The sequence below is a fragment of the Pinus tabuliformis genome, chromosome 2_2 (assembly GCF_031772625.1).
Source record: "Pinus tabuliformis cultivar Carrire ecotype Pingquan chromosome 2_2, CPIR1, whole genome shotgun sequence".
In the NCBI taxonomy this organism is placed as follows: Eukaryota; Viridiplantae; Streptophyta; class Pinopsida; order Pinales; family Pinaceae; genus Pinus; species Pinus tabuliformis.
Window position 1 is genome coordinate 405,303,051 of NC_142300.1, and position 15,569 is coordinate 405,318,619.

Sequence of the window (15,569 nt, forward strand, 5' to 3'; positions counted from 1 at the left end):
AGAACACAACAGTACTTGGACAAATACTTATATGAAAACCATCTTCATGCTATAAAGTTAGTTATAAAAATCTTTAAGTAACTACTTGCATAAGAATTCAAGACAAGAATCTCATAAGCATAAAGAAAGATTGTTTCAGGAACCAAGACATGTTTCTTTATATAAAGGCAAGTAAAGTACATATAAAGGAAAGATATCACCTGAAACACCTTCAGCAGGCTCCAAGCAAAGCTTCCTCCCGGATTCGTTCCAGCCTCAAGCCTCCAACAAGAGCTCCTTCCAAGTCTTACTCAATGGTGATATAAAGGATGGATGATCACCAATACACATGGAAACAAGGGTTTCCTATGCAAAATGGGGGAAGTGCAGAAGGCACCAAGGACTTCAGACCTGGTCTATGGGGAAAATCTCAGCATAATAATCTTGCTCTTCTTTTCTCTCTCCCTTAGGCCTTCCCTTTGATGTCTTTTTATACCATCTCCAAAGTAGTTTTTTAGTTAGGAGTTGGTTGGGAACAGTTGGGCCACGGGCACTAACAAGTGATCAGCAGGTAAAACCCGCGATCTCTGCCCGAAAATGAGGAATTATTTATTTTTTTAAGTGTTTTAATACATACACGCGGGTTGGGTATACACAGATCCGCGTGTACACGCGTTTAACTCAGGGCAATGTCGCGTATAGGGAATAAAACACTGTTTTTTAAATTTTAGGACCAGGTCTGGAAGGAGGGGTTGCCCTAGGCCATGAGTGCAGCATCACAAACCATAAGAGTGAGATTTGGAGCTATAACACACATTCAATACAGAAGGGGAGAATAACTTCCAAGTAAAAGAATAATGATTATTTGCAATACAGCTCCTAAAAACATTAACTCGAACCTAATGTGGATGTTCAATAATTTGAATAAAATATTATTTCACTCAAGCAACAAACATTCTCGGAACAATGATTTGAATCAATCAAAAAGGATATTTACATGTGCAAAGAAAATATGGGCCATATAATATGCAAGTAAGAGGATGCAAGTATTCAAGGGTTATCAATGGCTAAAAAAACCCAAATCATCAAAGAAATTGTAGACAATTTCACATTGCATATTTCTTCAAAGGGATTTTTTATTCTGTCACAAAAATGTTTGGTGTGTTTGGTAGTTTATCGGAATGGTCACCATGCAATTCCTTTTAGGAAAATGATGTTCTTGGATGTTTAAAGATTTTCTCAATTGAAAATTAATTAAAATTGACAAGTTCTTGATACCCATCTCATTTACTTTAAAAGAACAAAAATAATTAATTTGTGATAGTTTAGAAAAGTCTTATGCAATCCTGTTTAATCAATGAATTTCCGCCAAGCTATAAAAATGCCTCAAATATAATAGTTTGTTGCTAATTACATAAAAATGGCACTTGGCAATATGCCCTAACCTGACAATGTGCACCAACATCTACTCAGGGAATTGATGTTCCCTCATGTTCTTTCTCTACATTCTGAATAAGAGAAACCGGATTTTTGAAACCTCTCCCACACTTTGGGAAAACATCCAAAAATCCTTGGATGCTTCCTCTACAACCACTTTGAACATGGAAGCTTTCCACATGATCAACAAGAGAAGACACATAACTGAATTTTGCTCCACACCTTGGGCATTCCTCTGCTAATACAGGTTTCCTGCTCCCTTCTTCTGGTTGTTGAATTGACAAGGCACTTCTCTTTACTCTGTTAAAGATATTATTTATTACATTACTCAACTTTGTCGTTCTTACTTCTGCAAAAGCTTGCAAACTTGACACTACTACTATAGATATTGAGGATCACTAGGGCTTGGATAACTATCTGCTCTTGCATTAGCCATGGCTTTATCTTTTGGGTTCTTCCCAAATTTTCCACAAAAAAAAGTCAAATTTCCCTCTATTTTCTTTGGTCCATGACATTTGTGGTCAAGTCTGAATCTACACTTCAAACATATCTCTTGTGCACAGTCTCAATGTTATGAAACCATCTCACAAAAGATATAAAAGATAGATCAACGCCTTAGAATTCAGCCTCTTCGAGGGGGAAACCTCCTTTACATTACACAAATGAACAATTCTTGGACGATACAAATGACAAGACCTCCTTTATATATATAGGAGTCTAAGGGGTCATAATATAATCAAAGCCGACATGACAATAATAATGTAAGGGAACAATAATAACAATAGTGGGCTTCTATGGGGCACAATAATAACAATATGGGGACTACATGGGCACAACAATATAATAAGGGGGTTGTACTAATAAAAATAAGGGGTTACACTAGTAGTATAGGGACCTAACATGCCCCGCTCCTTCAAAAAGTGTTGTCCTCAACACTTGAGTAGTTCTTGATGCTTTTGTATAAATTCTTGTCCTCCCATGTCGAATCTTTAGCAGGTAAGTTCTTCCACTTGATGAGATACTCTGAAATTGATCTATTTCATAGTTGTTGATTTCTCGGTTCTATGACTGCTTCAGGTTCCAATATGATTTTTCCTTCCTTGTCAAGTTCTCACAATATTGTTTGAACTGGGACCTTCTGCAACTTTTGAATGAGTTCCCACTCCTTTAGGCATATGGATATCTGTAAGGCCTGATGTTTGGAGGAACACTTCCTGGAATCAAATGAATAGCATGATCATGATCACGAATAGGTGGGAGGTATTTGGGAGTCTCAAATACATTGGAATGATTGTCCAAAACGTTTTGGAGATCTGGAGAAATACATGATTTCAATGTGGGATCCTCTAGTGAACATAATTGTGCAATTACGCCCCGTTGTTCTTTATTTAGAAGCTTTGTCATGTTGTTAGAGTTGATTATCTTTCCCGGTTTCTGTTCGATACCCTTCAATTCAACTTCCTTTCCTTCCCAAAAAAATTTCAAGAAATTTTTTTGAAAATTAAAAGCTATCGTACCCAAGGATTGTAGCCATTGGACTCCTAGTAAAACATCAACACCACCCATTGTAATGGAAATCATTGGGATATTCAATACATATTCTCCCATGGATAGCTTGATATTATGGCACTTTCCATAGCAATTTATGGTTCCTCCACTTGCAACCATCACTTTACACTCTCGTGCTAGATAGAGGAAGCAATTCAATTCCTTAGCTATCTTACAATGAATAAAATTATGGGTACTGCCCAAATCAATCAACACGATTACCTTTTTCTTCTTGATATGTCCTTCTATCTTGATAGTTTGAGGAGTGGTAATTTCTTCCAATGCATTACAAGATATGGTCGGATTCATTTCTTGATGGTCGATGAGATCTTTCACTTCTTGAACCTTCTTCTTCTTGATATGTCCTTCTATATTGAGAATTTGAGGAGTGCTAATTCCGACCAATGCATTACAAGATATGGTCGGATTCATTTCTTTTTTCTCTGGGGTTGGTTCCTGGTGAGTATCCTTTTCTTTTGATGTTTCTTGATACTTTTCTTCTTGATATTTCATTGCTTGAACCTTATTTTTCTTGATATATCCTTCTATCTTGAGAGTTTGAGGAGTGGTAATTCCTACCATTGCAATACAAGATATGGTCGGATCCATTTGTTCTTTCTCTAGGGTTGGTTCCCGGTGTATATCCTCTTCTTTTGACATTTCTTGATCCTTTTCATCATTAGGAGGCCTTTCTTGTAGCAGCTTTGTCCCACCTTCCTTCAAACCTTCCATGTCTTTCTTCAAATCTTCCATGCCTTTCTTCCAATATGCTTTCATACCCTTGATATCAGCTTCCATGGCATAGATAAAACTATTTATATTTTGCTTCTCTAGAATATCATTTACCCTTATATTCAATTTTTGAAAGTCCTCAATGTGCTCTGCCATTGAACCCTTTTGTTTGAGATTTATCAATTGGCTAAAGAAGGTGTTACTCTTTGTATCCTCATAATGTGCTATCATTTCTTCCGTGAAAATTGACCAAGTGACAAGTGCTTTACAAGAACAAAGCCCTTTATACCATAAAAATTGATTTGGTTCTAAATATAAAGATGCAATATGTACCTTTTGTAACAGTTGAACCTCATTTAAATCAAAATATTTCTCCATCTGTAGTATCCAATTTACTGGATCCTTGCCATCAAACTTCCTCATATGGCCTTTTCTTGATTTTCGGATCTTGATCTTGAAACAACTGTAACTTGGTAATTTCATATCTCCAAGTTCTGAAATTGTGTCCTGTAGTATCCCTCTGAGTCCTCTTTCTAACCCCACAACTCGGATCAGAATTTGATTCTCCAAGAAAGAGTTATGCCCAATCTCCTAATATGACCTTATTATATAATGTTCCAGTAGAGAGAACTTGTATGACATCCCACGTGTCACTTTTTCGACCTTCAGATCTGAAAAATATACAAAGAAAATTACAGACTATCCTCTTTCTGTAACTTCTTACGAAATTTCAATTTGTTTCTCAGAGAAACAGTTATGACGATTTTCCCCAAGTCACTTGTTTGTGATGTAATTCGGGAGCCTGTAGAAACCCTAAATGTTTTGGACTGTATCTCTGCAAATATAGCGAAACAAGATCTAAAATTCAGTCTTGAGCTTCCCCACAATTTTGGCTCAAATGGGTTTTAATTTCAGAGTATACACCTTTGTAGAAAACAAATTATAGTGAACATTCCAGGATGGATTGTTTTAGATGAAATTTTGGAGCTTGTAAAAACCCTAACTTCCTCAAATCATATCTCTGAAAATATAGCAAGACAAGATCTAAAATTCGGACCGAGGTGAAGACCGATTTCCTCTCAAATGGGTTTTTGGTTTAGCCTTTGAGACTTCGTAGCGAAAAATTTATAGCGAAAATTCCACGATGACCTGTTTGGAGTAGCGAAACCCTAGAATCCAAAGCTTTGATACCAAATGTTATGAAACCAACTCACAAAAAGATAGAAAAGATAGATCAACGCCTTAGAATTCAGCCTCTTTGAAGGGGAAAACTCCTTTACATTACACAAATGAACAATTCTTGGGTGATACAAATGACAAGACCTCCTTTTTATATATAGGAGTCTAAGGGGTCATAATATAATCAGAGCTGACATAACAATAATAATGTAATGGAACAATAATAACAATAGTGGGCTTCTATGGGGCACAATAATAACAATATGGGGACTACATGGGCACACCAATATAATAAGGGGGTTGTACTAATAAAAATAAGGGGTTACACTAGTAGTATATGGACCTAACACTCAACATTTCACTTTATTTGCAAATGTAATAATTTCCTTGCAACTGGGAGCAAGACATTGACGCTTCTTTATAATCCTATCATAATTGGTTGGATCACATTCTGTACTCAAATGAGACTCCAAGGTTATGTTTGGATCCTTGTTTGGAATAAGTCGAACTCCTTTTGAACTCATAGGGTAGACCGAGATAGTGACATCATGTTCATTTTCATTTGGGAATTGATGTTAACTGCATGTCCTGTGCTCCAAGCAAAAGACCTAAAATACAACAAAGACTCTTAAAAGTTCCAATTCCAAATGGGATGAAGAAATTTGTAAAATTAAATCACAAAGAAGCCAGTTCTTGTATAATCTCAGGATATAAAATTACTGAAAAAATTAGGAAAGGTCCAAAAGTAGAAAAAACCTAATTGTTACCAATAAAGTCAATAAATAAAATGGTCTAATTATATACTAGCAGAGCCCATTCAAAAATTCTGTTAATGTATCATATGCAAATTCACTCTCATAGGCTACAAACTACAACAACGTAGATTGAATAGATACTATATAAGATAATCACAAAGAATCATTTAGGTAAAAGGCCTTCCGTAAAAGGTTAAACTAACCTTGTGTAGAAAATGGATGGTTTTAATGTGATTCATGACTATCATGGTCTCCTAATAAGGTAATGTTACTTGTAATTCCATCCAAACTTGGTTAGATTGTAGAGGATATGTCAAAGACTTGTCTCTCACAATAGCACTACAAGGACATTACAATCAGCAAAATGAAATGTTGAAAATGACAAACTAAGAAAAATGAAATGAACTTCCTGAGTATTAGAAAAATGAAATCAAAGTAGAAGAGTTTTATGCTTTACTAGTAAAGCTATGTGATGTAAGTCAGATGAATATTACAACTTTTAGAAACTATGATTAGGTTTATCATTTGTGCTAGATTCCATATCGATTCTAACTTGATTTTGCCTTGGAATTTATTGTGTTTCCTTTCGAGTTCCTTTCAACTGCTAGCTTATCATTGTTTGGGAAATAGTCACATGAATTTCCAAGTATGATGGAGTCAATTGAGCTATGTTCTTAAACAAGTCGAGTTGATTTGACTTGGAAATTAATTGGCCAACATTAAAAGGATAGTTTTATTATAAAGACTACATTGGCAGCTGATTGCAAAATGGATGGTAACGACTTACCAGATAGGGTGCCCAATGACTGGTTTGCATCACAAAAAAATAGGTTTATTAAGATGCCAAGCTGAAGGTTTTTTACATTGGAGGCTTCCTACTTCACCATCTAGTTGTGAAGGGTGATTTAGATTATATTAAACAAATACTTAAAAGACATAATTGTTGTAACCATGCCGATGAGGAATTTAGAAAAACATTGCATATTACTTCTCAAGTGGAAGTTTTGGGATGTTGAAAGTGTTATTGAATGTAGAGGCTATGGTGATCCAGGTGGATATTGGTGGCCACCTGCCAAGTCCACCTGGACCCCCAACATTGTTTCTCTCAGCACTTTCAGTTTCCTTAATTGTAGCACAACTTACTATTTTTAGCAGTTTTTCGGGTCCTGAACTTCCGGAGCCGTTTTGAGGCCCTAAACGACGTTTTTTGGGAAATCTGGGGGCAACATGGGTCCATGGACAGATGTTTCCCTTCCGAAAGTGGTAGTGCTCTAATAGATATTTCTAACGAGCTATTGTACGCGTGAAATGGAGATAGTATACCAAAGTTACGACCCCGAGAAGTTGATGTACCAATTTACCCAAATGGAGCCCACAGTTTGGCGTTTCATCTTCTAGGGTTAGTTTTTGGAATGTTAAGGGTTGTCCATTGTTTCTAAACAATAAATAGGCCTTCAAGCCTCATTGTAAGATAGTTCAGAGGCATGTAGCCACCACATCTCTTCTCAGGGATAAGCTACCATCGCCCTAGCTAGTTTATTTCCATCATTGTTTGTAAGCATATTTCGGTATTTTACATTAATGAAATGAAGTATTCTGCATATCTGTGTTTATCGTTATCTCTGTACTTTGTTGCATTCCTGTTTAAGTCTGGATCAATGGTATCAGAGCGGTCTGCTTTTTCTCTGTTTTTCTTTGCATGTCCCCAATGAGGTCGGGATATAAGGAGTTAGGGCTTGAAATGGTTGAACCTTTGCAAGACCAGCCTCGCAAATCCCGATGGCCTCCCATGGCAGATGAGAAGAAAGACGAGGGGGCAGGAGATCCTATCAAAATATTGCTCGAAGAATCCCTTGAGTGACAACGAAAAGCGATGATGGACAGCTTTGCCCAGATCCTTCAGCGGCTACCCAGAAGTGATGCATCAGCTTCCAGCAGCTACTCTGGAAACGCCATGCCCTTTAAGGTACAAGTTAATTTTGAAATCACCATATTCGAGGGTCAAATAGACGCAGATTCTGTAGATAAATGGTTAAATCTGCTAGAGGGTTATTTTTCTGTTCATGAATTTTGTGAGTCGGGAAAAGATTGTTTTCGCTCTTCTCAAAGCAGCCCCCCACGTCAAGGGCTAGTGGGAAACCTACTGTGAGCAGAAGGATGAAAGTATTGGCTCACTATTTTCATCCACACCCACCTGGAATTCATTCCAGGAGGCCATCAAGGAGCAGTACTACCCTGTCGGAAGCTATGAGGATGAATACATAAAGTGGACCACGCTACGGCAGGGAAGGGACCAAGACGTGCCGGAGTTCACCAATCTTTTCCATACCCTTCGCACAAAGTTGGGTATCAAGGATTTGGAGCAGCATTTGATACTCAAATACCACGGCTGATTGCACAAGCACATCCAGGAAGAAATACAATTCCTGAACATCTCCTCGCTCAACACAGCATACCAATATGCCGTCAAGGTCGAGCAGAAGTTTAAACAAAAGAAGCGAGACTTTGGATCTGCAAATCCAAAGCAAGGGAAAGGTGCCCCTAAACCACAAAACAAAGGACAAAGCCAAGGCGGGGCAGCCCAAGACAACCCACCAAAGTTGCAAGCAAAGAGCAGCGCCGCAAAGCCGAAAATGGACACAGGAAAATGGTGTGAGTTCCATAAGAGCTCCACTCACAACACAAGTGAGTGTCGGGCCAAGAAGTCACTGGTGGCTGAGCTAAAGGTTTCAGAATCAAATGCATGTTCCGACTCTGAGTCAGAACCCGACAAGGGGAATGACAAAGGGAAGCAGATCATTGATGCAGATCCCAACGCCACTGTTGCTACCGCCAAGATCCAGAAAAATGAACCCAAAGATCCAGAGGAGGAGGAGCGTCTCTTCCACTCCCAGATGTGGGTAAAGGGCTCCCCGCTACAGTTCATTGTTGATAGCGGGAATCAAAAGAACCTCATTTTGGCAGAGGTTGTGAAGCGGTTGGGCTTACCGACCACAGCACATCCACAACCGTACACCATCGGGTGGCTTCACCAAGGACGAGATCTTCGTGTGAGCCAGCAGTGCCACCTTCCATACAACATCAAGCCCTTCACGGATGAGGTATTGTGTGACATTTCTCCCCTTGAAGTTTGTGATGTATTATTAGGACAACCATACTTGTGGAAGCGACATGCTATGTATGAATCAAGGCCCCGTGCTGTTATTATTACATTGGGAAATAAGTTGTACAGGATACCAGAGGTAGCACCGCCTACCGCCATCTCTTTGATTACTCCAAAACAATGCAGTAAGCTCATTTCAAAAACTGGGAAATTTGTTTTCCTGATGATACGCCTTCAAGGAAAGAAGAAGACGGTGGCCGCGGCCTCCAAACAGGGCCCCTCCGCACGACAACTACAGATGGACAAGGTCGTGGAGGAGTACGAGGACATCTTCACCTCCCCCGCAAGGGTTCCTCTGCACTGTCACGTCAAGCACTCCATCGATTTGACCCCAGGTGCACCGCTTCCCAATGGACCAATTTATCAGTGCTCCGTTATGGAGAATGATGAAATCAAGAAGCAGATTCAGGAGCTCCTACAGAAAGGTAACATCCGTCCGAGTTCATCACCTTGTGGGAGCCCGATCGTGTTGGTACAAAAGAAGGATGGGACTTGGAGACTCTGTATTGACTATCGGGCGTTGAACAAGATCATTGTCTGTAATAGGTACCTAATACCACAGATTGATGACCTCATGGACCAACTAAAGGGGGCGAAATATTTCAGCAAGATTGATCTAAAGTCAGGATATCACCAGGTACCAATTGAACCCTCTAATGTGTGGAAGACTACCTTCAAAGCCAAGGAGGGCCTTTTCGAATGGTTGGTTATGCCTTTCGGATTGACGAATGCTCTTGCAACCTTCATGAGGCTAATGGATGACATCTTGCGGCCATTCACCAACTCATTTGTAGTGGTATACTTGGATGACATTCTGATCTTCAACCAGAGTTGGGAAGAGCACCTCCACCATATCCGACAGGTTCTCCAAACATTGCAGCAACACAAGCTATGTGCCAATTTGGAGAAATGCACTTTCGGCATGAACCAAGTTTAGTATCTGGGATACATTATTGATGAACAGGAGGTGCATGTGGATCCAGCCAAGATCCAAGTCATTCGGGATTGGCCATCTCCAACCACTCTGATAGAGCTCCGCAGCTTTCTAGGTCTTGCCAACTTCTACCGCAGGTTCGTGTTGGGGTTTTCTCATATCACTTGGCCCTTGAGTCAAGTCACCAAGGGAGGAGCGAAAGCAAAATTCTTTTGGTCTGAATCTCAACAGAAGGCATTCATAGAGTTGAAAGATTGCCTTTGCACGGCACCAGTGCTCGCGTTACCAGATTTACAACAACCATTTGAGGTCGAGACAGATGCCTCTGACTATGCTATTGGGGCAGTCCTTACTCAACACGGGCATCCAATGGCATATCACAGTGAAACACTTTCAGACACAGTCCGGAAGTATCCCACTTATGATAAAGAGATGTATTCCATTGTGCAGGCCTGCCAACAATGGAAGCATTACATTTTGGGGAAGGAAACAGTCATCCACACAGACCACCGACCCCTGCAATTCATACAGACCCGAGGGAAATTGCAGAATGATCGCCATCAGAAGTGGTCTACATACCTACAACAATTCCATTTGAATATCAAGTATAAGAAGGGCAGCACCAATAATGGTGCAGATTGCCTCAGTCGACCACCGATCATGGCATTAACCACTGTGCTCAACTCTTGTGGGCACGAGACTTCTGATTGGCCACTTCTCTACAAAAGCGACCCAAAATTCAGCCACACATACCAGACACTCTTTGAGGGTCGGCATGTTCTAGATTTTCACCTCCAGGATGCCCTGTTATGCCACCTGGGTCACCTTTGTGTTCCTTCAAGCGAGCGTGCCAAGATTATTTGGGAAGCACACTACAGTTAGGCTGCTAGGAATTTTGGGGTTGAGAAAACAGTGGCAGTACTGCAAAAGTATTTCTATTGGCCGAATCTTCGACAGGATGTTGGGAAGTACATCAGATCATGTACTACCTATGCCATTGCCAAACCAACCATCAAGAAGCAAGGCCTCTATGCCCCACTGCTTAACCCTAGTCAACCTTGGGAATCCATCTCCATGGATTACATGTCAGGCCTTCCTTCCACTAAGCATGGAAATGACTGTGTTTTTGTGGTCGTCGACAGGTTCCCGAAGATGGCTATTATGGCGGCCTGTAAGAAGAATATCACAGCAGAAGCCACTGCTAAACTCTTCTTTGAACGAGTGTGGGTGCACTTTGGGATCCCACAGTCTATCATCTCAGATCGGGACAGTCGGTTCCTCAGTACATTTTGGTCTAGTCTCTGGACAATGCTGGACACCAAACTCACTAAGTCCACAGCCTTCCATCCTCAAACTGATGGCCAAACAGAGGTTGTCAATAGGATGATTGTGCACATTCTATGCATGTACAACTCAAAGCATCCACACACATGGGACGAGAGCCTCCCCCATGTTCAGCACAGCTACAACCGAGTTCTTCACAGCTCTACTGGCCACAACCCTTTTCAGGTGGGCTTGGGATTCCAACCACTATGCCCCATTGACGTGGCCATGCCACTTGCAGCTACTCACGTAGATTCGGCTCATGTCCAATCTGAAACAGATAAGGAAACTAGCTTCATCAAGCACATCCAACATATTCACCAGCAGGTCCATGAAATTCTGGAGAAATCAAATTCCAAGTACAAGCAGCGACATGATCAACATCGGGTGCCACACAAGTTTCAGGTGGGCGACAAAGTCTGGTTGCATCTGCAAAAGGAATGCCTTGCTGGAGCCTATCGGAAACTAAGACCACTCTGATATGGTCCTTACACCATTACTAAGGTTGTGGGAGACAATGCATTTGAGCTCAGCATTCCCCCATTCCTTGGCCTGCACCCAGTGTTCAATGTGGACCGCCTTCGGCCATACTTTCCACCATTACTAGACACATCCGACATTGCAGAACAGCTCACACCCACAGAATTAAATCTAGATTGCATGGAACAAGCTGCAAGTGATCAGATCATGGATGCACAGATCAAGAACACTCACCAACAGAATATCCAACTGTATCGAGTTGTCAAAGCAGGCCAACTCCTTCACCAAGGAAAGTGGCTCACCAGGGACCAAGTTCAGCAAACATTTCCTCATCTCATGGAGGAACTCAACGCAATGGGGACCATTGCTTCCTAAGGGGGAGGAATGATCTAGGTGGATATTGGTGGCCACCTGCCAAGTCCACCTGGACCCCCACCATTGTTTCTCTCAGCACTTTCAGTTTCCTTAATTGTAGCACAACTTACTATTTTTAGCAGTTTTTTGGGTCCTGAACTTCCGGAGCCGTTTTGAGGCCCTAAACGACGTTTTTTGGGAAATCTGGGGGCAACATGGGTACATGGATAGATGTTGCCCTTCCCAAAGTGGTAATGATTGGATAGATCTTTCTAACGAGCTATTGTACGCGTGAAATGGAGATCGTATGCCAAAGTTACGACCCCGAGAAGTTGATGTACCAATTTACCCAAATGGGGCCCACAGTTTGGTGTTTCATCTTCTAGGGTTAGGTTTTGGAATGTTAAGGGTTTTCCATTGTTTCTCAACAATAAATAGGCCTTTGAGCCTCATTGTAAGACAGTTCAGAGGCATGTAGCCACCACATCTCTTCTCAGGGATAAGCTACCATTGCCCTAGCTGGTTTATTTCCATCACTATTTGTAAGAATATTTCAGTATTTTACATTAATGAAATGAAGTATTATTTCCATTGCATATTTGTGTTTATGGTTATCTCTGTAATTTGTTTCGTTCCTGTTTAAGTCCGGATCATATGGAGATTTTGGTAAGTAAGATAGAGAAAAGTCCTTTGTTAAAAGCTATGTATATGGGGTGTTCAGAAATTATTAAACAATTAATTGACAAAGGAGCAAACATAGAAGCAAGGAATGTAAAATTTTGGACTGCAATTTAGTTGGGTGTAATTTGGAATAGGACTGATATGCTTTCACTTTTAATTGAAAAAGGTGTAGATTTGGAAGCAAAATACAAGGAAGGGAGGAAGGCATTGCATTCTGCAGCCACGGAAGGACATCAGGATTTTGTGAAGCTTTTGTTGGGGGGTGGTGCAGATAAATATGCTAAGAGAAATGATTAAAGAACAACTATATTCAGAGCATATGCCCGTCAGAATGTCCGCTATAAGATATATGAATTGTATTACCATAACCCTTTGTTTAAGAGTTTTGTTATTTCTAAAAAATGTATAATGTAATAAAGTAATAAATCTTTTTATTCCATTTAAAGCCTATTTAACCCTAATTAGGCCCTATTTAGCTCTATAATAAGGTATGTTTCAGGTCAATTTGATGCAGGAGCATCCAACTCAGGCACCATGACAGGGTGTCGGTCTCTGCCAGGTCATAGAAAAGTTGAATTTACTTTTATTAGTCTTTATGATGGTTGACAAGAAAGTAGGTAGGGCTTTTACTTTCATTTTCTTTTACTTAGTTAAAGGTAGTTGAACAGTTAGGAACATGTGTTTGTCTGTTGTTAACAAGTCATGATTATTCTTTTATTTTAAAAGGAAAAAGACAATGTATCTGAAAAGAAAATCCTGTCATAATATGGAACGAATGACTAGCAACTAAATAACTGTAAAAGTTTAACTGAAAAGCAACTGTACAGTTTCATTAACTGGAACAGAAAAGCTATAAATGTAACAGGACGAAATCATGGAGGGGTTCAGTTCAAGACCACTCGCACTCAAATAAAAAGTAACAAACAGAGAAATCAAAATTTCTGTCCATCTGTATGCCTATTGTAATTTATTATGTTTTTTGATTGATAACTGTTTGAGCATATAGCCAACTAATTACAGATTTTGAAAAATAGATTTTTCTTTATGTTCCTAAGAGGAATAACCAGTTCACATAATGAGATCAAAGAGAAAAAATGGCATGAGGGTTTGTTGTTCATTCGAAAACAGATAACGGAGACAAAACCAGGAGTAGCACAACCAGAATTTTCTACAGGCCAAATAACCAAGTCCGAACGAAAGCTTCCACAATTCTATTTCGAAGACAGTCCTATAAAATTGTAGCATGTTTACAGAGTTCGGGAAAGGCGACATATTATATTTCAATTAAAAAATGAAGATACATAACAGGTGTTCCGACGACGAATCCGGAGAAAACAAAACCACAGACGAACTCAGGTAAAACAAATTTTAATATTATTACATCGATCTGAACCATTTTCCTTTCCAGAATTGCAAAGGCCAGCATATTAAAATTATAGAACTGGACTGTATACACAAAACCGAGAACATTCAAACCCTAGGTTATAAACCCTAGGAGAGGGTTTCGACTACAATACTCATATACAACATAAAACGCATAGACCCAAGAACGATGAAACCCTAGGTGAGGGTTTGGAAGAGCATTACAGTTACAAACAGAAGATAGCGACCAAGACCCGGTGGAAACCAGAGTTCCAAAATAACAGAGCATTGCTCATAGAGGACTATTCAACAAATGCATTGGACAAACCCATCTAATCCGAAGACAGAGTTAAAAGACCAGGACGAAGAACTAATAGGAGTCGAGAAGAGGCAGAGCCTACCGGACAAAATCAAGATGTGTATGGCCAAACCCTCCTACTGCAACTCATAATAATTGCACAACCAAAGTTACCCAGTATTAGCTAATACATCGCAATAGGAATGGAAATATAGTACTGGAAAGAAAAAAAAGACTTAATTGTCGAGACTGCAAACCGTTACCTGAGAGTTTGTAGTGACGCCACAGACAGGTGTTCCAGCAACAGTTTCGATTGACTATGGAGAATAAGGAGAAAGCTAGGTTAGAAATTGTGGAAGGAAGCTTAACAGTTGAAGCAGAGACAGAGTAAATACCTGTGTGTCATGTCGGAGATTGAAGAAAGCCATCGAGTCAAACGTGGAGACAAGCAAATGTTGAATTTGCCAATTGGAATGAAAATATCAGTGCATGAGTTAATATAAGGCAGCCTGTAGAAACTGCGACAGAAATAAATCAAAACTCAATAGAGGTCTTACCCAAGCAACCATCGGGCAAACTAGAACCGTCTACAAACCGAGGAGTAAAGACCAGCACAGACACAGCAACAAGCAACCAAAAGCGCCCACGACTTGCAGCATAACTGCCTACTGAGCCTTGCAGAACCTTGAGGAGTAAACCCTCGACAGACTATAGCAAATGATCGGAAGGCCTAACGAACAAAGGGAATGAGCATAGGAGTGAGCGGGAAGCACAAACACCAAGGCAAGTACTTCTCATTACTACCTCATTGAATACCACATCCACTGAATGCCAAAATATCCGTTTTGCATTTTATCCATGTGTTAACACTACCGTATGATTTAATCAAAGTGGTATCAGAGTAGGATAAATTGATTGAGGAAATGGAAAGAGGAAGGAGAGGTCGTGGTAGAGGTGTTCGAAGGTTGGCAAAGGAAGGATTGAGAGAGGAAATTCGAATTCTTGCTGCCTGTTTGGAGGCAGTGGAGGCAGGGAGAACAAGAGGCCCAGATATAGGTGATGAGAGTGAGGAGGAACCTGAAGCAACAGCAGATGGACCAGAAGGTGAGAGCCCAGAAGTGAGATTGTTGAGATCTGTTCTAGTAGCAAGCAGTAAGCCCAAGCTAGAACTCCCAACCTATGATGGCAGTCTGTCTATCAAGGTTTTAGTGGATTGGATCAGTGGGATGGATAAGTATTTTGAGTGCAAGGAAATAAGTGAAGACTCAGAGTTAGGTTCGCTGTGCCAAAATTGAAGGGACACGCAACCCTATGGTGGGATAGTGTCCAAAACGAGAGGAAAAG

General features: G+C 40.2%; 1 pseudogene; it reads right to left on the bottom strand.

Moving 5' to 3' along the window:
- Window positions 1–1,448: 1,448 nt before the first annotated feature.
- Window positions 1,449–14,653, bottom strand: LOC149192994 (zinc finger AN1 and C2H2 domain-containing stress-associated protein 16-like; annotated as a pseudogene).
- Window positions 14,654–15,569: the final 916 nt, after the last annotated feature.